At 41.0% G+C, this 23,703-nt stretch overlaps 1 long non-coding RNA gene across 1 annotated transcript; it reads right to left on the bottom strand.

Moving 5' to 3' along the window:
• Window positions 1-3,870: 3,870 nt before the first annotated feature.
• On the bottom strand, window positions 3,871-23,627 carry LOC128081454 (uncharacterized). Its single transcript, XR_008207192.1, has 4 exons — window positions 23,515-23,627; window positions 6,246-6,348; window positions 5,168-5,315; window positions 3,871-5,084 (listed from the first exon to the last, which is right to left on the bottom strand). It is a non-coding gene; the product is annotated as an uncharacterized LOC128081454 (long non-coding RNA).
• Between the last annotated feature and the right edge of the window lie 76 nt (window positions 23,628-23,703).

Here is a 23,703-nt window from a genome sequence, read left to right as displayed (position 1 = left end):
AGAATCTGTCTTAAGCCTGCTCTTATTTAACATCACCTTTAGTGATCGGGAAGAAGGCACGAGAAGCATATTAGTTAAATAGGCAGATGGTGCTGCTTTGGAAGTCAATCAAATTTTAGAGATGACAGAAATATTGCAAAATATCTGTAGAAGTCAGAAAAAGAGAAGAGGGACAAAAACAGAAACATTTTGAGTTAATGGAGATTAAAGTACTGAGGGAAAAACATGCCAGAGCACAGACAGTGTAATGGACACTCTAATGGAGAAGGAGCAGTGACAGCAAGAAGAAACGGCCTCAAAACAGTACAGCTTTCCCCAGCTAATGATGTTGAGGCATCTGTGATCATGAAAAATGTAAGTAATATACTCTGCTACGTACATTTTTCCCACAAAACATCATTGTCATCACCACCTTGTAAGCATATTTTGTATTTCTCTCAATCCTGGATGAAGACTTAAGGCAGTCTGTTGTATTTGCTGCCAAAATGGTCAGCCAGGGCCAGCCTGCAGCCCCACTGCCAGCACTAATTATTGGCACACCTCCACCTCTACCCCTGCTTGGTAAAAGCAAGGAGTTACCTTTGACTCAGATGTTTGTGCATACTCACATGGAGTGCATTTGCCCTTGCACCTCAGCGAGCACTCAGCTCACCAGAGGAGCTGGTGGGTAAATAAAGCACCTGCCAATACTCTTAATGAACAGAGATTTAAATCTCCACAGCTGAAAGGAATGCTAATCAACACTCTCAGCCCTGGCAGCTACAGTCATGGGAGTAGCTGATGGACATCCTGACAGTCTCACAGGATGGGAACCCACCACAGATACGTTCAAACAGTACTTTGAGAGTGTTTGTGACACACTGTTGTCCAGTTAACCGTTTACTGAGAGTTACTTATTTCAGAGAAAAAGAGTTGGCAGTAATGAAGAGACCTTTTAAATAATCCCCATGATCTCTGCAGTGATCAGGGAAGAAGCTAGCAAAGTGATTGCAGTAACTATGCAAGGAATGAGTAACAGATGGATGTAACGGCGGTACAACACTGACAATGGAAAAATACCAAAGATTTCAGAAGTGCTGGAAAGTTTCCTGTGTGCTTCCTTAAATGTATGTATTGCCTGGTTCCAAATGTTTTTGAGTCTGGGAACAAATACAGTCATTCTTATAGGAGGCAGCACTAATACTCACACTACTATTCCCAACTGAAAAACAAAAGGTTCAAATATTTCCCATTAATGGCATCTACACAAGAAAAAAAATGAAAGAAAGTTTGTGAAGTCTCCCAATGGAGCACCAATTGCATTCAGTTATGGGAAAGGTAAAGAAAACACATAAATATAAATAAATACAAATCAAATTCTTAATCAGGGAGTTGATGCAGCATTTTCCATCCCCTGCAATCAAGTCTGTAATTGCTTCACCTGGAGCTGAAATGTCAGCTCTCCAGAGAGGAGGAAGACTACTGCTTTTTCAGTAGATGATAATGTCTTTGATAACAGAAAGTCATGTTGGATTTTTTAGTTTCCTTGCAAGGCATATTAGAGAATTTTCAGGCTGATAAGTGGTCTGTTGTAACTGGCCTTGAATGCTGAAAAAAAGTTTTAAAAGGTGTATGAGAAGTGAATTGAGAGCCAACTACCAGTGCTTTTCATTATCATAACAAACGCTATGTCCTGTTCTGGAACTTGCTTAAACTACCACCTGTCTCACTAAGTCTAGCATCAGAGAATGAACTGTGTATTGTTTCAGACAATCTGTGGTTCTACCAGCTGTGAGAGGAGGAAAGATACTTCCACCATCCAAATACCCTATGAAACCCTGTTACACATTAAGTGCTGTTAGGATACTGCATGCACATCTTTGCAAGTGGAAATCCTAGAATATTTTCCATTATCTGTAATGCATACTTCTTTGCTCTGGGTCAAATCCCACTGCTTGAATACATATTTATTGTAGTTTCACTGCAGTCAGCGTCCTACATATGACTCATGTCACGATGATCAGGATGGACAGACTTCTCAAAAACGGCGCTGCAGAGACCTTCTCCACTGTCTCTGGCAAGAAAGCAATGAAGCATGATCGGAGAAGTACCTCTAGCACAAAAGAAAGAAGATCATATATGGAAAGACAAAATCCCCATGCATAGGGACATCAGTCACTCTATCTCAGCAGAGTAAATAGGTTCTGTACCCGCACTCTTCTTCTGACAGCCTCTAAGTACAGATATAACCTATAATAGCTCTGATAGCAGGATCACTAAGATGGAAAGGTGCATGTGAGGAAAAGACATGCACATTTTTGAGGTGCAGGGCTAATTTAGTAACTTTGAAGTTGTTTGACTAAAAGCAAATAGCATTCTTAATGTCAAATCAGCTCACTAAATAATAATCAATACGGTCATCAAGCATGGAAAATCAGCTTAAACAAATGGTGTGACTGTCTAATTGGCAAGCATTTGCTCGTGGCTCAGCATTCAGTAGCAAAACTGTAGTTTTTTCAAATTATTTTTCCTTGATGCTAATTCCAAAAACAATGTACTGGCACATTATATACGTATAAATGCATGCTCCTAATTTCACATGAAGGGAGTCTGTGGCATACCTAGGAAGACATATATGCCTAGGAAGACATATATGAATTCATATGAATTGCACATATGCAAACTACAATTTACGGTGCGCTTCTGCAGAACTACCCCAGGCTGTCTTTTGTGTGTGGAGCAGAATCCTGGCACAAGCAAAACGGCAAAAATCAAACCGAAACAAACATTTCCTCAATGAGTCAAACTGCTGTTAGTGGAAGACTGAGCATCCACAGGTAAAATAGAGAATAAACAATGACAGATCTTAGATGGGCTCTGCCACTTGCAAGAGAACAGGTAGCAAAGAGATTGAATCTTAAAGCCATTATTTAGGAATACCTCAGGACAGCCTGCCTAGAGGTGTTTAGGATGACAGAAATAAGCAACCTGGATACACACACTGTTTCCTAATGAGGAATTTAGTGGAGCTATTATATGGTATTACAGAATACTGCACAAAAAGCAACTCCAAAGCAGGAAGTAGCGCTCCTTTTGCACCCAGGGCAGTAGCAGTGATGGTCAGATCAACAACCACAACCCCAAATGCGCTGGAGGAATCAGTTACCACTGCCCTCATTCAGTGCCCGTGCAGGGCACATCAATGGTTGAATGAAGCCCACAGAATGGATGTGTTTTCTTTCTTTGTGCTCCTTATGACCTTCCATTTTAAGCTACCTTATTTTTGTTGTTCCCACTTCTCTAACAAATCATTCTGTCAGCAAAGGCAGTGCTTCTTTCTTCCAGGCCGGTTTATAAGAACTGGATAACCTTCATGAAGGAATGTAGGAAGCCTGGTTTATTATGGACACGTGTCTTCTAGACTGTCTAATGTCTAAGAAGATGTAAATGCCAAATTACACTTTTTCTTACATCGTTGTCTCTTGTAGATTGTTTGATGTCTGGTAGGAGTTGAAACGGCAGTTTCACTCCGCTAATAGCATCTCTTCACTGTCGCTGACAAGCTACTTTCAAAAGACTTGTAAAAACTTGATATATTTAAGAATTTTCCCAGCTGTCAAATTTGGTTTATGCTGGACAGCAAGATCAAGAGTCATTAAGAGAGGAGAGGCTTAGATATGAACAGACATAAGCATACATACACAAACCACTGCACAAGATAAAATCCATGGAGCCTCTGTTGGAACAAAAACACTTTGATGTGTTTCAGATGACTGTAGGTTTGCTGGTCTGAACGAGGAGTAAGGAGTGGGAACAGATGAATACTACATAAATAAAGATCCAACTCTCATATGTTTGTGAAGATCAAAGTAAAAAATGAGTACAGTGACATAATTGTCAAAGAATTTAATGATCATAGAGCTGTCTCACAAACAAGAGAATGTACACAGATAAGGCACTTGTCTAAATCTAAATCATTCTCACACTGTCAGATATCATTTAAAGCTTGCAAAAGACTCCACCTCCTCTACTAATCATTTTGTTTACAGAATGGCTGCTGTTGATTTTGCCAGTAACATCTTATGAGGACAAGTTATTGGCTGAGAGACAAGCCACTAAAACGGACAAGAGAAACCTATTTTTTTCTGATTTTCTCTAAATTTAAGAGTACAGCCAGACATCAAACTATCCATCAACATAATGCTCAAGATCATTAGCATGCACATATTTCTTTCATTGCATTAAGACGCATCAAACAAAGATGACATATAATGAAGGGGACTTTTCTATAATTGGTCACTATACTGTGCTCCTACACTGAATATGACAAGGTGGAAACAGTTGCAGTCTGAAAGTAAGAACAAGATACAGGCCTTTATTTGCCTAGAGATAGAAGGCTATTAGTAATAATTGCTAATTACAGCTCAGTAAACCTAATGGATAATCAATCATTCTGCTGCAAGATGGAAAAGTACATTGTACATTAATAAAGTAACATAACTTCACCCTTCTGCTTTTGCCACGCAGCTTGCTTTGATCTCTGCTAAATTGAATCATTACCTTGTTAAACTGAAACCAACTAATTTTCCCAACTGTCTTTTATGAACAGAAAGAAAATCATCCTGCTGCCATGGAGAACTATGAATGTGTGGCAGGGAGAATCACAAAACAGATGCTCCTGGAAGCTATGCTAAGGCATGTGGAAAAGAGGAATGTGACATGGCATAACCAGCACAGCTTCACCAAGAGCAAGTCTTCTCTGGCCAACATGCTGGCCTTCTGTGATGGCATAACTACATCAATGGACAAGAAAGAGCTATTGATGCCATCTAACTGACCTCAGAAAGGCCCTTACCACAACATCTCTCCAAATTAGAAAGATATCGATTTGATGGGTAGACTGATGGATGAGGATCTGACTGCAAGATTGTACCCAGAATGTGGCGGTCAGTGGCTCAGTGTCCAGATGTAGATTAGTGACAAATGGTGTCCCTCCAGAGTCTGTACTGGGATTGATACACTTTAATATCTTCATCAATGGCATCGACAGTGGGATTGAGTGCAACCTCAGCAGGTTTGCTGAATGAGTGATGTAGTCAACATACCTGGGGGACAGGATGCCATCCAGGAGGACCTAGACAGGTTTGAGCAGTGGGCCAAGGAGAACCTTATAGGGTTCAATAAATACTTCATTAGGAAACGTCTTATGCTAGGAATCCTTGAGAATATCATGCTTCAGGCAGGCTCCTTTACAGAAAAAAAACTGAGAGGATGCTTGCCACTTTGCTGAATGTCCCCTGGCTCCTTCATCCTTGCAGAGCTGTTGTTTCCATGACCTGAGTTTTGAACAAAAGTAGTACTGAAGCAGCAGCTTTTTTCCCCCAAGAAAATAAATGGGATCTAGCGGGGTTTTGAAATTGAAAAATTCCTGGTTGTCATACAAAACCAGCTTTCAAACAGCATGAGTGGGTCAGAGGGAGACCATCTTCTCTAATTTAAGCAGAGAAAAGAAAATCAATTTCTTTCTCTATACCCACAGAGCCTGCCCTCTCACCTCTTAAAGAACTTGGCTCAGTCTTCACCCCTGGGGGAGGCAGGACTTGTTTTACTGTATTTACTCACACCCATGTTGAGCCAACCATTTAGAAATACAGTGCCTCATTGCCTGGATATATTCTTCCTTTAGAATAATAAACTTCTGCTGGAAAAAGCTGGGCTTGTGTGATTTATTTCAGATCACTGCAGCTTGTTGGACAGCAGCTTGCTGACTGGTGTTCCCCAGAGTTGGAAGCATCTCGGAATCTCTGTCTCCAGCGTTGTAGTGGCTGGCCAGGAAATGTTAGATGCTCTGCTAAGTGTGACAAGAGTTCTCCACAGAGCTGCTGGGGAAGAGGCTGCACAGCTGACAGCAGAACCACTCAGACCACTTCAGAGGCTTTGCAAACAGCAGGGGAGAGCAGCTCATGTCTTCTGCTCACTGCCTGGAACAGATTAATTCACAAAACTTTCCCTGGCTTGCACTTTACCTGCATAGAGGCTGCTGTGAACCTAAACCCATAGGATGGCATTCAGCATGTAATAGTGCTCTTCGCAGGGCACTGGGAACCCCAGTGATCAATCCCTATGGAAGGAGCTTACATCTGCTTCCCTAAGATAGAGCAGGTACATCCCCAGTTCCTCATTTTAGACTTGTTTTTACCCAGGGAACTGAGCTGCCAGTGTACCAGGTCATTTGCCACCCTAGAGACACCAGGAGGATGATTTACCTTTGTAACATTGCCAGATCTTTAAATTAGCAGGAAGAAATTCCTTTCTAAGAGCACCCTAGCTGAAGTCATCCTCCATAACTGTATCTTCAAGTAGATATTTCTGTCCCAGGAGGGAAAGCAGAAAGTCAAGGCTACTCAGGGGCAAACTGAACTCTCAGCAATTTTTACACCCAATGCTCTAGTCAAAAAAAGAAAAAGACATCTACACTTCATTGTTAATTGGTTAATCAGATCATTCATCAAAAACAATCAAGACAAATTGATTACAAACCAATGGAGCCAAGGACATATTTGTTCCTCCATATTCTTGTACTCCGTATCCTGTGAGGTTGCTGATGCTGGGTCCCACCGGCCCTTGCTGCTGCATCTTCTTTCCCTGCTTTCCAGGAGCTCTGGGACCTTTGTTTGTGTTTACCCCTAGCAGTCACTCCGGTAGGATGAAGTCAGAGTCTACTACATTGTCTTCAGCAACCCTGGCTTACAGGAGCCATTTTAGAATGAACTGCAAATACAAAGACTTTTCTTCTGCTGGGAAGTGCTTGTGCACTGTGAGTTTGAAGGCAGCTGTATTCAGAGCAGAGTCGGTGGCTAAATTTTATACACAGATTCATTCCATTGGACAAATCTCTGTTTTGGTTCAGTGCATTCATAGCACACCCTTCCAAGGGGCCTCTAAGTGGATCCTGTGTATTTACTTCGGATTCAATAAAGGTAACTTAAGCAGTTATCTCCATTGCATTGTGATATACAAGGTAATAAAGAGCTGAAACAATTGATTAAATGCCATAGCAAAGCCATTTATAGAGCGCATACCACAAAAAAGGAGAGACATCCTATTACCAAGCATGCTCTACAAGTGGCTTCTTTTCAGCACTTTCTCCAAACATAAAACAACAGTCAGGTGAAAGAAATGACCTCCTCTGCTCAGAGGGAAGCGTTTGGAAACTGGTGCTGCTGGAAAGTAATCAGAGCGACACCACAAAGCATTCATAAGAATGAAAGAGAAAGCAGCTTCCTCCTGGGGGGCTTTTGAGCTTTGTAAACCAACTTCTTAATCTCATCGCAGCGGGAGCCCAGCCTGAATGTCCCAGAAAAGGTTCCAGGACAGGGGGAAGGCAGGGAGCAGATCCATGGTTGAATTGTCTCTCTGGATATTCATATCTTTGAAGTCAAAGCCATAAGCACCTGAAAAAAAAATGTTGGCTCCCCTGCTTTGTTCATAACCTTTTATTCCTGCTATGCCACTGAAACTCCATAAAGAGTTCAGAGGACAAAGCCCTGAAACCAAGGGTGATTTCAGGTAACACCACACTCTAATGACAGATTGGAGACAAGACCTTAAATGAACCATTAAATAAAGTGAATCCGCCTTCTCCAGCTTAAAAAAAAAAAAAAAACAGAACTCATCCAGCTTTCATGCCCTATCATCCTTCTCTTATTAACAGAGTCCAAGGACACAATCTATCACAATTTGCATCTTCTATTTGTGGAAAAAACAGATTCTAAGGGGCCATGGCACCAGGAGCATGTAGCCCCATAGCTGCTACCACACCTCATTTCTAGGAGCACATTGCTCATGCTGTAGTACTCCAGGAGATGACAACAGCCCCCTCAAACTCAATCTCCACCTTCTCTTTTAGCCTGACTTCAGGAAATACACTCTCATTCCTCGCTTCAGCAATTCGACATTGCATAATAATTCCCTTTTCCCATCTCTGCAAATACAAGTTAGCATTCTGGCTACAGGAGAACGAGGAGCCTATCAGCAGCACAGAGACATGGCAAAGACACAGAGATACCGAGCTCTGTTTTTATTAGCAGTAGAGTGGGTGAGTTTGTGGGTGGGTAAGAGATTAAGTATAAATGATGGAGAAAGCTGAAAACAAACTCATTTTGACCGCTTCCCAGAGTTCTCTGATCTGAAAGGTCAAAGGCTGAAAATTGTTTTGCAGCAGGTTAAAAACAAAATCTTTCTTCTACCAGAAGTTCCTTCTATGTATTAATATTATTTTTCATCTGCCCAGTATCCCACCTGAAGCCAACGCGTATTCCTGAGCTCAGCAAGCAAAATAGAATGAAGAAATCTCATTGTAGTTCAGGAAAAGTTAGTTTTTGCAAACAACAACAACAACAACAAACATTTTTTATTTTTGTTTGTTTATAAAAATTTTGGAAAGAGGAAAACAAAACAGGAAACTCAATTTAAAATAAGAAAAAGAAAACAAGGAACTTGTTTTTGGAATCTCCTCCTTTCAGCCTCTTAGTCAAAAAAAAAAGAGGAGAAATAAAGTGGAAAATAAGGAGAATCTCACACCTCCAAATGCCCAAAAAACATTAATAAAAAAGTGTTAGGCAAATGAAAACACATCTTTAAAAAATAAAAAAATAAAAAAATCTGTGAACCAAAACCAAAACGCAGAGCTGCTCCTTTTGGAGAGTGGGTGGAATTCTGCTCTTTCCAGGTTCAGCCTGGGCAAAATACTTAATCAGCGTAGAAAGTTAGAAGCAAGATGCAATCCAGTTTTTCTGTGTTCTTCCTTGAGGCATGGACAGTCTTTTCACATCTCAGGCCAAAACAATTTGCTGCATCAATTTATAACTACCTACCCTAGTATTCGCCCAGGGAAGAAGAGAATTGTGACAGGACAGTTCCATCCTGTTTTGGTATAAGAGTAATTAAAACCTTGATTCTACATGCTGCCAACTGATTTTTTGTGGTGAGCACCCCTGTGGGAAATCAATAGCTACTCCATATCCTGACAAAATTCTCATGTGCTGTACATTTATACTGGAGTATACTCTACATAACTGGTCTGTTAAATATATGAGATATTGACTTCAAACCTGCATGCCACTCCAAAAAAAAAATGGCAGGGACCTTCTTGATAGCGGATCTAGCAGTACAACAGCATCTTCCTGGCCAGTTTTGCCTCATCTGCCTTCTTGAAAGTAGAAGAGGGAAAGAAATGAAGCTTTTGTCATGGTGAAGAACTTGCCTTATTTTCTTTGAAAGAGTTTTCTTGTCCAAATGAAGAAAACAACAATAATGCTTGAAATAGTGATGGCTTGGCTCAAGCTCAAACACTTGACTATTTCCAAATTATTTTTGCCAGGAGATTTGTTTGTAAAAAGAACCAGTGAAAGGTTTTGGTTTTTTTCCCTCCAACTGAAACTTCGTTAACTCCAGCATTTGCAACTGTTACCTTAACTAATTTTGTTGCTTCCTCCATCCTCCTGATTTTGTGGGTTGCAAATGATAGCAAATGTTACTCAGCAGTGCTTTGCTTTAGGTGCTGAAGCTCTGAGCATTAGACAACTATGTAAGAACCAAAGAGTAGACATATGACTCCCCCTTGTGAGTTACGGTCTGGAAAAGAGATTGCTTAATAGTCCAGCAAAAGAATACATGAACTTTTCCCTTGAGGAGAAGCACTAAAGGATGCTAGCTGTGTTTTGCTTGTATTTTGTGATCTAATCAGAATCCTATCCATTATCAGATAAAAAAAAAATCTATTCAGTAATGTATTTATTGGGTTATTTTCAAGTAAAAAGAACAGAATGAATCATCCCATCAGCATAAAGCCCAAAAAGTGGAAAACATCATTTCTGCCTTAGAACAAAAATCAGAAATAGGAGAAAATGAGGTTAGCACTGGTGGATATTTGTTCCTCTCAGGCTGGCTCTGCTGTCCAATCCTGTGCCAGAGGCACGCACAGACAACTATGTGAGAACACTCATTCAGGGACCAATGTACCAATCATACACTGTGACCAACATTTTTGATGCTGCAGCCCCTCCAGTGGTTTGAGGCCATGTGCCACTTCACTTAGGAACAGCACATGCTAAGTAACCCCATGAGACTCTGCATCTCAAGGTCACCTCACTGTGATTTTAAAATATTCAGATGTGTTAAATTGTTGCTGGTGTCTCCAGACCAGCAAATCCTGAATTCTGCACAAAAGCAAAACCTCATTGGTAAGTGATACTGAGTGCCTGCAAAGCCATCTGCTTTCCTCTTTCCCCAACCTGGGGTGCTACAAAGCACTAGATCAGAAGAAGCAAGCAATTTAACCCAAATTTCCTGCTTTCTGAATGAATTTTAGCAGAGCAGTCTTATCTACCACGCAGTGAAGAGGGGGTCATAACCCTGGACATTTCAGCTCCAGAGATCAGGATGCAGTACGTCTCCCCTTCACTCCACACAATGCACCACTCAGCTTCAAGAACCTTCCATACCCTATATGCAGAACAAGGACTTGCCTGAGCAGTGGAACATTTTCCATGGAGGCACTGAAATCCCTCTAGGCTTTAAGGACTCGGGTGCCAGCTGTTCAGGTGTGGGGTGGGAGGCTGTCTAAGGCCTGAGATAGATAGATGGGTAATCTGCAAGAACGTTTGGAAGTGTTATGTCAGGTGCAGCCCAATGGTGAATTGAACAAGTGGGATTTGGATGAACATAATGAGATGCTTGACAGGTAATTTTTGTTCTGTGTTGTGCTATTTCTGCAGTGGCAACTGTCACTGTGAAAACTACCAAGTTTGTTACCATGACATTTGTAATAATTACATCCCACTCTCTGCAGTGAAATGGGGCAGAAATATCGATTGAAATTCTCAGCTTTCATGGGGCTTGGGCCAGTGACAACTCATTTTTAATTTTCAGAACCTTGGGAGGGAAAAATGCATGAATACCTCAAGTCTCCTTTGTCTCAGCCTCAGCTGAGATCCAGGAAAAAAAGACCTGGCACAGACAGCACAAAGAAGGATTAGGGCTAATTTAAATAGGTAGAGAACAACTCATTTGTTAACAGCTGCAACATTATAGCTCTCCAGCAGGCAAATGTATAGCCCCACTGATTTCCGGCTCCGCATGCAACAAGCTGCCATAAGAAAGGTAGAAGCACAAAGGTGCCATGCCAAGCTTCTGCGTTCCCTGACTATCATTAAAATCTGAGCTTTTCTCTTCACAACTGCACAGTTTCTAGTTCCCTCCCTCCCCAAGGTCACATTAGCATCTGTGATAACGTAATTGCTGTGCAGGCATTCCTTGGCAGTGGGTAAGAGATTCGAAGGGAATTACAAATACAGTACAAATATGGCCTTAATAAAACGAGTTCAGATAATGGGATGAGATCTCCTTCTCTATGCCTCTTTATTTCTAGTGGAGTTCTCTTCATTTCCAAGATTGCCCATTTGATTTTGTCCTTACAGCCCTAAGCAGTGCTAATTGCATGGGTGAGAAGAAAATTTGTACCTCCACTTGAGAGACACAGGCTCAAACTATGCCTTTAATTATAGAAATCATTAACATGGTGCAAATATAACCAAGAAGAGAACTTGGCCTGTAGGTCCTCTTAATACCATCAGTGTATACCCCCAAAGCATTCAATGCATATTCCAATTTTGGCATACAAGCCTAAATAGCCAAAATATGAAAGAATTATTCTGGCTTCATAAATACAGACAACTTATTATTTAAAGCACTGCCTTATGCCGTTCATACACATTCCCACAGCTGAACCCAGTTCACCCCATACTTTGTTATTATTCACCAAGCTGTCCTCTGCCGTTACTTTCACTACATCACACACTCCTGGTAACAGAGATACTTCTGCTTTCTCCAGCCAGGAGAGCTCGAGGGAGGGAAGAGTTCGAGGTCAGACAGCGTGGTGTGGAAACTGGCAGGAGACTGGTGCAGAGCAAGTGTCAATCTTAGAAACCACACACGTATGCGAGTGTGCCAGGACTGCGTAAGTGTACACTGTATTATACTTGCAACTCAAAGTGACAAGTAATCTTATATAAGTTCTTTGCTGTCATGCTATAGTTAGGTACTGCATATGGTTAGCAGCTTCTGTTAATACCAGATGTCCTACTATTGTCAGGCTCCAGTAAAACTGTGGGAATATTTCCTGTTGATTATCAACAGCAAAACTGCTGAGACAAGGAGCCTTCCTTGCTGTAGGACAGGTGGAAAGGAAATCCTGCCAGTCTGCCACCAGGGGAAAAAAAATACACAACTTGTTTTTCAAAACCATGTCCATAATTCCCTAATTCTAGAGATTTAACCCAGCCACACAGCAAATCAAGTTTTTCCCTATTCACTGGGAGAAGGTATCCCAAGACAACAGCCTGCAAGAAGAAAGATGTTAACACCAAAAAACAGTGCAGAGGTAAATAGTTGAAAATACCACATGGCATTTCATCGGTCACGATCATCTTACACTGTTATAAACAGACATAACTGAATGATGCTTCTTTTTTAAAGCTGAATAAAGCCAGGATGTTGCTGCCAGTGAATAGCTATTTAAATGACATTCTACAAAGTGACTGCTAGACTTATTCTAGGAGGGAGAAAGCTTTCTGCTCACATTCTCTGTGTGACACTCAACAAACTTGCTTAGATGACAAGATACTGCAAATCTCTCTCTTGTAAACACACTCTTGAAGTCAGTCAATATTTAGAGATATCTCCTATTAAGAAAACCTGCAGGAAGGAGTCAGCAGATGGGATAGGGAGAGGGGGGAGACAGGATGAGACCACTCTGGCTGCTTTTGAAGGAGGGGATGCCCTGGCTGCCTTCCCTGCATGGGAAGCTTCAAAGGCAGCCAAGAAGAGAGCTGCTTCTCTTTAACTCATAGACAAGCTGTTGATATTCAGAGGAACTCTCAACAGAGATAAGCACACTGACCCCTGTGGGAAAAAAAAAAAAAAAAGAAAAAGAAAAAAATCAGGTCAAATTGTCTTCTTACAAATGAAAATAATAATAAAATTGAAAGATTTTTTTTTTAAGGAGATAGAGGGATTTGCTTTATTTCAAAGGAGTTTGGGTCACTACAGCTGAGTTGGCCTAGAAACCCAGAGATGAAAGGCTTTGCATACTATTACCAACTCCCCAGACCCATTCATCCCCACCCTCCACCACTCTTTTTGTTGTAGTAGATCTTCATTAAATTCTGGCTCACAGAAATCTACACCCAGAAACTGGGGAGGGAAACAGAAAGAGGAGGCACATCGAGAGACTGGAGCAACAGAAAAGCAGGAGGCTTCACAGACTGCATGGCCTTTCTTTAAAACCAGATTCTGGTATTATTATTGCATTTTGTGCCAGCCTGTTGGTGAAGTAGCAATAGCACTGGAATGGAAAGATCTTGCATTAGAAAACAACAACAGGCAGGAATTCTGCTTAATTACATTTTCTACAGACCAGTAAGTGCCTATGAAAAGCAGATGCGCAAAGAATTGCTTCTTTCTAACAGCATGGAATGAATTATTATAAACTGTACTTGCAGCTGTAGGCTAAAGAGAATGCTACTCTCTAATTGGCCCTGGACAGTGCCCAGAGCATCCAATATCCCTTTTCCTGTATTTTTGTTTGTAAATTACATTTTATAGTAACAGAAAGGCACTTTGCAGCAGGCACTGCAAAATGATTATTGTCTCTCTCAGGCAGTTAAAAGAACATGGTGCTGAGTCTTATAACAACCCCTGAGGGACTCGCCCACAGACACACAGCCTGTCATGTCCCATTGCACATACACTGTGTTTGGTAGGGTTCTCCCAAATAGGTGGAGCTGTCAAGATTTGAGCTGAGATGCAAAACAGCACCGGTAAAACCTTTCAGTAAGAACTGTCAGTCTTGAAATAGGGTGTGTGGCAGTAGCTCATTTCCAAAATTATGTCTTACTGCAGCATGGAGTCCTGATGCATCCCCTTCCTAGTTCCAGGAAGGGAAATTCTCCATTTCATTATCCTTTGTCTCTCCATCCCCACTTTTGCTTTGAAACCGTACAGGTGGCAATGAAAGCGTGTGACTGCCTCTGAGTCTGCACTGCACGAGGAATTTTGACTGTTTAGAAACAAGAATCAAAGCTGACAGCAGTCTGTTTAAAGCAAAGATGGAAGTGGATCTCACCTCGAAAGTCATGTAAAGATCACAGAATCGTAGAACCATTTGAGTTGGAAGGAACCTTTAAAGGTCATCTGCTCCAACTCCTCTGCATTGAACAGGGACACCTACATCTAACGCAATTTCACTGTGTGAGAGCTACAAAAAAGAGGAAAAAAGACTAACACTGTGTCATCTTCTCCACCTCCTAAAAATTCATCATGCAGGGGATTCCTGCAACTGCTTTTTCTTCAGCTCCATTAACAGAATAACCAATGGCAATAGGATGCCATCTTTTGTGGCAGCCAGCACTGTATGGTGATGATGCATATCTTGCCTTTTTTTTTTTTTTTTTTTTTAGTTCTTTTGCTGACAGCACATAAATATGGAAAATGTAACCATTATGTTGGCACTGGGGATCAGAGTCATTTTCTTCTGCTGCCTGCATCCAGGATGCAACACAACTGGAAGAAAAATACTGTTCCTGCAGCAGAGATGGGACCCTCTTCACCATGCCAAGGCTGTGGCTGACTGATGACAGAGTGGAGACAGTACAAAGCACACATCTGACTATTGCACACATCTTCCATTCACCACCCATTGATCACTAAAGGTTTTAGACAGACTGAGCGTAATCAAGGATGAAAACCAAGAAAACTCAGACTAGGAAAGAGCAAGGATAGACATTTGCCTTAATTTGAGATTGAGGAAAGGTACTCAAGTGCTTTTTTGTAATTATTCATGCATTCTTTTTCCTCAATCCACAGATCACTGATTAGAAGTTCATATTGACTAGGAATAAGATAATTTAAGTAAAAAACCCAAACTGAGGCTGTTCTGCCCACAATACCATGGGTAAAAGAAACCATCTCAAGTCTTCTTCAGCTGCAAAGAGCATGAGAGATGGGGACAGAAGAGAACCCTACAGCAAACTCAGTCAAACCTAAATCCCAGCACTTAAAAAGCGTGCTTTAAGTCATAAATAGCTGAAAGCAGATTTCCTAATAGTGAGTTCTGAGCTGCTCTAAGTTGGGATACCAGCTCCAGCGATAATTACTAAATTAAAATTCAGGTTCCTCTGCACATTGCAAAGCTTCCCTGCATCTTAAGGCTTTCCTTATTCAGCCTGGGAGCTGTTTACAAATACTGAAAGTTGTCTGAAGCCTTTGGCTCTGGCTCCCATTTTTTTGCTAGTACCAGAAATGAGGCCAACGTTCAACCTTCCCAGAGTTCAGCAGCAGTAGTCAAAGCCCATGATAGTTAATTCTTGTTGAAACGTAATTCAGAGGCTCATTCACAAGCAGGACAACACCAGCAATTCAGCTCAGGGTGCATGTACTTGAGTTGTCTGGGGAAACAGCTGCTCAAAAGAAAAAAAAAAAAAAAAAAAAAAAAGATTTGCCATTAAACCTAAGGCTTACTAGGAGTCATCCTGCAGCTAATAGAGAGCAGACTTCCTATAACACAGCCTATCCACACTGCTATTACCTGCCTCTATTTATAACGGCTCTTCAGGCTAAACATTCCTAAAGTGTGCAGAGCCGTTACAGCCTAAGGGACAAATGGATTCAGATGGAGGTTGGAAGCTTATCTGGGCGTAGAAAATTAATTAACAGCATGGTCAAGCTGCTATTGCTCTCTCTGGTCAGGAGAAAGACTTTCCTATAATGAGCTTCACCTTGTACCACTTCTTCGCTGAAGAACACAAAGGAACTTTCATCTGCAGGAAGGGTCCTGCTTGTGATTGCTTGCTCCTAAACCAGACAGGTTGATTAGCTGCATTAAGATGCATGCAAGGCATATAGATTGCTGCAGTAAGATGCATGCAAGGCAAAGATGTAATCCTTCGAGCTGTAATATAGAGGTATATCTGCAACCTAAGGTCCTGATGATGATCCTTGTACAGGTGACTGTTACGGGGTCAGATCTCCTATACCACTCATGTATAGATGTTATTTTGCTTGTTTTTTTTTTAATTATTATTTATTTATTTATTTTGCACTCCTCTCACAGTAAACTTGCTCAAAGTTTTGGGAAAAGTAGTGTCTTGCAAAGGAGAAAGTGAACTACATACTACACAAGAGCCATTATAGCATCTCCCACATTTTGTAGGATTAAAAAAAGATAATTAAAAGTAAAAGGTTTCTGTAAAACTTTATCTCTAGGAAAGCAGAACAATATATTGCTCTTCTAGCCAGTCAATATTTCTGAAATGTTGTTTCTACACTTGTTACCAAAATACTATTCTCTGTCTCTTGCTGGAGCCTATGGGAGAGATGCAAGATCTGTAGATCTGTAGAACTGACAAATGCACATTTTCACAAGACCTCAGCAGTTTGTTATTAATCCTTTCTTTTTGCCAAACACCTTATTTTACCCCATCTGCTGTGTCTAAAACACTGCTGCCTGACTGACCTACCTTTGAATCCACAGTTTTTTCCAACCCGTGCCGCAAGTATCTCACAATGCTGCCAAAAATATTCTAGCTAATATGAGGAAGGGTGAACTGGGAAAGGAACACCAGAGAGCAATCACAATTCCATCCCAGCTTCTTCCGGGAGAAGATGGCTGCTTTGCATGAGCTGGCAGCTGTAGAACAGCTGCACTGCCCTGATCCCGCTTAGCAATGGATGCTAGTGGGGAAAAAAGGCATTTCTGCCTCAGCAAGAGGAAGAAATCTTGCAGATGGCATTTTTCTTCCAGCTTGGGACAAAACAGTTCTGTGAAAAGAGCTATTGGCACAAAAACCACAAGGAATTCAGTGTGGAAAGAACAGAAACCTTATCCTTGAATGATTGCAGCACATTCTTCGTTAAAATTGTGATAATGAAACAAGATAGGACGATAAGTTTTGAGTTTGAGTACAGCACACATTTGCAAAACTTTTAATTCATTTTGAAACAACTTGAGTGTCCACTTAAGGTAATTATTTTTAACTCAGATCTTGGAATCAGTGAATGAACAGAAGTGAACACAACACTTTATCTTTTCCACACCCAGAAAAATAAATGCATCAGAGGCCTTGGGAACACTTGCTTTGTGACTACAGACACAGTGAACATCTCACTGTTCCACCAGTTCTCAACTCAGAGGGAAAGAGATAGAGGAGGTAGCAGCTCTTTACACCTTCCCTCCCCTGACACTCATCTCAGCACTGAGCTCTATTTATTCTGTGACTACATCTCCATAGGAAGGCACATGCTCTATGTCTTTTAATCTATTTTATAGCTATTGCTGTTCTTATTTAGCTTTACACCTCTTCACCCCAGCAAGATTGAAGAAGGCCAGCACAGTCTATCATTACAGAAGCAGAAATACCAGAAAACACTGAGGAGTTTCTGGGTGAAACTGGTTTTTGCATATCAGCCAGCAAGTTGACTGGAAGTGGGACAGATCCCATTATATACGTAGCTTATAGGTCATAGAACATTCAGGAGTTCTACTCGGTGGTACCAACTCTCCCTATAAAAGCCATGTAAATACATAACATCTCAGCAGTATTCCAAAGAGGCAGATTGAATAAGGTGGCTTTAAAATGACATATTTTACAGTTTATCTTGCTGTTTCTGCCCTACTTGTCCTGTCACCAGACAGCAGAACAGCATGCAAATTACAAAGGAAAAAGAAACAACGCACAGAGCCTTGGGAGCCCTACAATCTGGATATGTCAGAGCGAATCCTTGCCCACATCATGCCTTCATTTGGGCTGCAGCAGCATGTTTGCCATCCTTAGTTTCTACCTTCTACATGGGGTAATAAATTGCTGCTTTCCCTCCTCTCACTCCCTATTTTTTATTGTGCTAAACTGGAATTAAATGGGATGCCAAAAAATGTGATTGATGTCTGCAGGTTGAAGGTCCATCCCAGCTCTCCCTTCTGCCACCACAGACAGAAGCCACAGGCTAGTTACATGCAACAGGAGAAGCAAGCAAACCATTTGCTGCTTCCAAACAACCTCTCTCAATGAAAACCGCTGGAGTAACGTAACTGCTCCATTATCCTCCTGACTACTTGCCTAATGTGCTTTGTCCAGGAAAAGGAGATTTCCCGAGAGAGAGATGGGGCATCAATGACTCCCAGCAGCCTCAGATGAGATTCACAGAAATAAATTATAGTCATTTCTAGGGAGAAAATGCCAGGCAAATGCATAGCATCATCATTCTGGTAGACCAAGCGGTCCACTGGGCACAGCTCCTTAGAATTCTCATGCTTCTCTACTCAACACTGTTATCACACTGTTCTCTGCATTCCTCATTTTACATTTTCCCTGGTTCCAGAGGTTGCAGCTGTTTGATGTGTTTTATCTCAGATGTATCTTTGATGTATTTTAAAAACAAACAGAAGCGGCCAGAGGAGAACTAGGATTGGGCAAGCACAGAGGAATGCTGATATATTTGATATCTACTCACATTATTTTGTTTGAAATAATAAAAATAAAATTAGGTTGAATTCATAGACCTTTCCTCTGTTCTTTAAACTAGGATGATTTTTTTTCCTCTAAAGAAGATCCATTACTTCCTTTTGTCACTGAATAAACGTTATCCTAGCAAAAACAAGGGTTGTAGGCTTGACAGTAAAGGGTGCTTTCCCCATAAACTTCCTTCCTACATAAAATCTTCCTGCTGATACACTGTCATTGGGTTTTTCCACTCCCACTATTTAATTTCATCCTTTTTTGTTTCCTTTCTGTCTCCAATTCCCTGTCTTTCACAACCAATGTGCAAACCCTGTAATGAGTACAAGTAACCTTTTACTCAAGGATGCTTGGATAGGACTGTGGTTATAGAGGAGTTTATCCTCTCCTCTGATCAGAATTTAGAGGCTGTTTTTCCACCACTCTCAGAAAAAATACAAGACATGATCATTTCTACAAATAGCTTTTGGAGGGCACAAATGGAATAGAGGCTTCTTTGGGTTGTCATTTCTTGTGTTTTTCTCCCCCCTTGTTCTGAATTGTTTACTTTATCTTAGCCTAAACACAAATCCAACGAAGCTCTTTCAGAGAGTTTCAAGCTCTTTTTTAATTTCTCTCCTTGGGACATTAGGAGAATACAACACAGCAAGAAAAGTTCCTTTCCAAAGAGAAAGAAAACTACTAATTACTCAGACTAGAGAGATTCAGTTCTGGACCCTGAACCTGAAGTTCTTGGGGTCCAGCCCACACAAACAGGCAGGCTCTCCACCATCTACCTCCTGAGCTCCATTTGGTGTCACTGTGGCAGGCAATCCAACCTCCTTCTCCCTATGCCATAAGGCTACAGTGCAATTCCTGTATGATCACTCAAGGCAACAGTGACACAGAACATCTGACACAGCCATCCAGTGAGTGTCTAAATCATTTTTTGGTCGGTACATCTCAGTGCTACAGTTATGTACCTGTCAGCTGGAGGTGGGCAAGAAATCACCCACCTTCTAAGCCAAAAGTATCCTAGCCAGAAATTGTGTGCACAAAGATACAAGCAAGTTAAGATTTATTACCTGAAGGTCTGCAGAGAAAGTGCGTTAGCTAAACTGAACTAAATTCTGTCTAGACGCTCTTATTCAAGGCACCTTTTCTGCCTGCTGTAATCAGTCTGGATGATATATTAGGCAGCATTGCTGTTAATTACTTTGAGAAGCATGTAACCCACAAATCAAAGCTACTTCATGCTTTAACTAAGACGACGTTAGTCTGAATGCAATTTACTTATTTTAAAGTGGTCGTTTATTCCTATTGCTGCTTTGAAACTGAAACTACCTCTGACATGTGATGCATCCAAATGATTTCATGGTGCACGTATACAAAAAAGGCCGGACCACATCTATATATTTAGAACTACTGTGAGTTTTAGGCGTAGTGCTTCCATTTCACTGCTCATCTAGCATATGGCAAGAATTGATAACTCTGGCACAAGGCATAGTTGAAAGCATCTACTGCGCAAATCTTTGCTCATTCTTCCGCTACTATATCACAGTCATGACCAATAAAAGCCCCACAGTCTCCAATGCAGGGCTTGGATATGAGTCTTCTGGATGAGATGTAACAAATTCCACACAGAAAATTCATCTCCATACTGCAGATACTCTTCGCCATACCCCTGATTTACTCAGTGCGAAGCAAGAACATGTGGAGACAGAAATCCAAATCAGATCTGAGCCTAAGGAGCTCCAGCACAAGATCAGGCAGTGGCTGCTGGGTGCCTCTTGACTTTTTTTCTGTTACCAAGTTATGTATGCTTTTCTGGAGGACTTTGTGGTATCATAGTAAACAGCCACGAGCACTTTGTCAGTGTAGGCAGACTGTTGGCTGGATGCAGAGAATACTCACTAATGGCTCCTACTGCGTATAGCACAACCTGCTATATGTTATGAATGAAAGAGCTAATGAGTGTGGATGGAGATTGGCACACCAGCCCCATCAGCTTAATGACATTTTGAGATGTGAATCTGTTCTCAAAATCTTCTAAAGCGTCACAAGGAAACAAACATACCAAATATGAGATGAGCCATTCCTATTATCCTCCTGCTCGTCCTCAGAAGTTTCAGAAGGTGACAAAGGCACCTTTCACAAAGTTTCTGAAGTCGAATAGGATGAAGAATGGAAAACTCCAGGAACTACTTTCTTAAATACTTGAACAAATACAGTCCAGCTATGCCCATCCTCTCATCTGTTAGCTCTCTGCAAACACTCCAGCAATTGAGTTTTACTAGCAGGAATGTTTGTGGAGAGCTAATTTCAAAGTACCAGACATATCTGCAAATACTCAGTTTTAAGTTTGCTTATGCATGTAGCTGTCACTGAAATATTTGCATATTCATCCAAATAAAGAGGTGGGAAAATACTACGCAACTCATCCGTCCAGACAAAACTGATGAACCCAAGGTCCATTGTAGGTAAAGGATTTTAGAATAACAGAATTCTGAGATGAATGAGGCTGCATACAACTGGACTGAAGTGTGTTGAGTGCACTGTCGTGCTGGAGTCTGCAGGTAAAGGTCACTCAATGGTTGGAAATTACCTGTTCCCTCCAGGCAAACATCTGGAGCACTGGGGACATTTGGTCTGCTGTACTGCAGCAGTGAGGTTGAACACTGGACAAACTGCTGATTGCAAATCTTTCTCCCTAACGCTTCTAATAAATGAATAATCTTAGCAGACTTAAAGAGAAGAAGGCAGGGGACAATAAATTCAATGAAATAGATTGTGAATACTTAATTGCATGAGAAATTGAAAGGAGTTTATGGAAGTTTCTAACATCAGTGACACCAAAGTGCTGCAGAGCAGATCTATGTAAAACTCTACATCTAATGAGCATAAAGTTATCTGTCATCTGATTAATTGCAACAAAGAAGAGAGTTGAAGCCAGAGGCTGAACACCTCTTCCACATAGAAGCCTCTCAGAATCAAGCTCAGGTCTTTGGACCCAATCAGATATAACTGTGTGATTTTATCTTATTACTTAATTTTGTTAAACTGTCAAGGAACTCAAATAAAAGCAGGAGAGAAATACAGAAAAAATGCCCCTTAATAAATTACAGGGCAAAAAAAAAAAAAAATAGAAGGGAGCTTATTAAGATTTCAATAGACTGAACAGGATTACATGATCACATAAATTCACAAAAATTGAATATAAAAATATCTGTTAAACATCGCAGGCTGCGTGCCAGATTGAGGAAATCACCAGTGTTTCTCATTGTCAGCTACAGAGCTAGAGGAAACTCCTGTTTGTCCTCCTCTGGGTAAATACAAGAACTAAACACTGCTGTTAGACTAAAATAATAGCAGCATTCAACTAACTAATGTGTTTAGTCAACAAATCAATAATTAAAGGTCACGTTTCATCCAGGCAATCAATGTCAAAGCAGTTTGAATGGTTCTTTTTGTTCGGAAGAACATATTTCTGTTACAAGTTTGCATGCAATTGTGTTAATTATATTTCCCATGGGAAGAAATGTAGAACTTAAACATTCTGACAGCATCAAAATATTCAAGTTTTATATTTGTCCTAACATTCTTTGTTTGAATTTTGGGATTGCATGAAAGGGCATTTTGCAAATATACAATATATTACCAATAAGAAGGCAATTATATAATTAAAAAACAATTTTACTTTTATTACAGTAGAGTGCTTTGATAGCCCCACCACAATATTTTTCACTTCAAGACACCGTCTCAAGCTGTCTTTCCCCTTAGATTCACCCAGCACACGGCTCACATGGCTGATTGCACACAGCATCATGTTATCTTTCCTAGCTAGAGGCCTCAATCATTTCCTGAGTTGGGTGGCAGACCTTCTCATAAATTTTGAGCATAGTATCATTCTTCCCCAGGTACAGCATAAAATCTTTCTGAGGAAGCAGCCTTATTCATGGTAATGCTCTGTTGTGATGGCACAATGCTCTTCACACACACAGCACAGCTCAGGTGCAGTACAAGCCAGGATAGCACGACAACCAGCTGTAAGCACAAAGCATCTATGACAAACATCAACAGCACCTGCTCCTGCAAGAGGACTTGGGCTTTAAAAGGCTATAGATATTATAGTAAGCCCTAGAAGGGCACCAAAACTTGGCTGCACACCTGCAGAGGCATAACTATGAGTATCCTAATACAGAAGAAGGGACTGCAGTCACTGGGGTGCCATGAGACTTTCCCTTCCATCTTCTTCTTTGCTGCCTTTGAGATTTTTCCACTAATGTGTCATCAGAGATGAGCAGCCCATGGATCTCTACAGACCATGCTGGTTTCACAGCAGTGAGTCTGCTGCAACACGCTGTGTCTGAAACTCAAACTCTTTAGACTAAATGCATCCCTGATATTGAATAGTTTCCTGCTCTGTGTAAAGAGATTACTCCAAGAAAGAAGCAGTTAGCATATACCATGAGGCCACTACACACATGGCTGGGTTCTTCACTATAGGGTGGCTGCTCTGAGCATTTTGCTACAGAAGAAAAGAGTCGTGGCTTAAGAGTTTTTCCTACTTCTATTCATCAATAAATATTCATGTTGCAGCAGAGTTGAATGCCAAACAATTAAATACATTATTTTATCATTTGAAAAGAAACACAAAAGGAAATTAAGGCAAAACAAACTTGCTTTATAAATTCAAATGAATTCTGCAAATAATTTGGGGGTCTTCATCAATTCACTGTTGAATAGATGTGAATAAATAAAGGTTACTTACATACACAACTCAGCTAGATAACAGAAAAAAAAAAAAAAAAAAAAAAAAACAACCAAAAAAAACCCCCAATCATCCAAAACTCTTAAGCATTCCAAAAAGCCATGTGCAATGTTATAATGCAAGGGGAATTGCAGTAAAAGCAGCATAGTAGCAAAGACCTAGGCTACTGCATACACTCAGTGCAGCAGCCAGAAAAACAAAATGACCACTTACTTTTAGAAGGCCTCAGGCATGTAGGGATCTCCAGTAAAAGCCTCTCACCTCCACTGCCAACCCTTATATGAGGCCTGGGAAGGGGCAGATCCTGGCACAACCCCTTCTGGGCACTCAGGAGCATTGCATTGCATTGCATACACCTGAGCTCCCCTGGGCTGGCCCTGCCTTCCCACCTGGTGCTCAATC

Source organism: Tympanuchus pallidicinctus, unplaced genomic scaffold (genome assembly GCF_026119805.1).
Source record: "Tympanuchus pallidicinctus isolate F22 unplaced genomic scaffold, pur_lepc_1.0 scaffold21, whole genome shotgun sequence".
NCBI lineage: Eukaryota > Metazoa > Chordata > Aves > Galliformes > Phasianidae > Tympanuchus > Tympanuchus pallidicinctus.
This window is presented reverse-complemented; position numbering and strand designations above follow the sequence as displayed.